The following is a 1,113-nucleotide window of genomic DNA, read 5'->3' as shown; positions in this document are numbered from 1 at the left end:
CTTGCGATTAACCTTGTACTTCCCCGTAGTTTAGATGAATGATTGCTCAGTAACCAGCAATTGTCCATCTTTTCCCGGGCGGAGTCTGTGGTTTTCTACCCTTATACCAGTAGTTGTAAACCCTATTTTATCCCCTTGCAGAGTTAACCTTGTTGTTTTTTATTCATCTTAACCGATGACGGTTACTCTTTCGGGGTTTACTACCCAGTATCTGGTAGATGTAATCCCCTCCTTTACGGGTATCTTTATCCAATATTCGGTAGTGATATTCCTTCACCTTTTGAGTATATCTCCCAGTAATCGGTGATATATCTCCCAGATCATTGCCTTTGTCAGTGTATCCCCGGTGGGTCATCTGTCATTTACCTTTTGTTGGTAATGATTGTTTCTCCCTTTTGATTTGTCATCATTTTATACCTAGTATTCGGTATCCCGATGTCCTTTCTTTACGGTTGATTTATCCTTCATTAGCCCAGTAATCGGTTGTTGATAATCTTCTATGCGAGTATGTTATCTACGTTCTGAAGGTAATAGATAACATATTTCATGCACTCTTTGGTCGAAGTTTGTTGCTCTTCCCCAGTCGAGTAAGATTCGTATCCCCTTTTGCGGAATCGAATGTCCATCTTGTAATCGAGTTTGCTTTTCAGCCCTCCTTTAGGATGATGAGTGTCTTGGAAATATTCCCCTATTCACACTTGGTCGGTCACCTATTATAAGCCCAGTAACCGGTATCCCTGGTGTTCCTTCCTCTCTGCTCCCTATTATGAATTTTGTCCCCTGTGGAGTCAGATTTTCCTGAGTTGAAGTGTACATTTTTTAGGGTTTTCCTCAGATGGTTTTGGATGTTTGATATCTCTCACCCTTATACCGGTCTTAGATATTCATTCTCCCCGAGCATGTTGTTCTTTCACCCTCATATCGGTGTTTCGACCACATGTCTCCTTGAGCTTATTACCCAGTAACCAGTAATACCTCATCCTGTTGTTTCCTCAGAAGAGTCCTGTTTGGACATTCCCCATCGGAGTCCCTCGGTGGATTTTCCCCATCTGAGTCCGGATTTTCATCCGAAGTATCCTGTGTGGATAATTTTGTTGTATTGGAATATTCCCC

The sequence above is a fragment of the Lathyrus oleraceus genome, chromosome 5, assembly GCF_024323335.1.
Source record: "Lathyrus oleraceus cultivar Zhongwan6 chromosome 5, CAAS_Psat_ZW6_1.0, whole genome shotgun sequence".
NCBI classification, from domain to species: domain Eukaryota; kingdom Viridiplantae; phylum Streptophyta; class Magnoliopsida; order Fabales; family Fabaceae; genus Lathyrus; species Lathyrus oleraceus.
Note: the sequence above shows the minus strand (reverse complement) of the source record.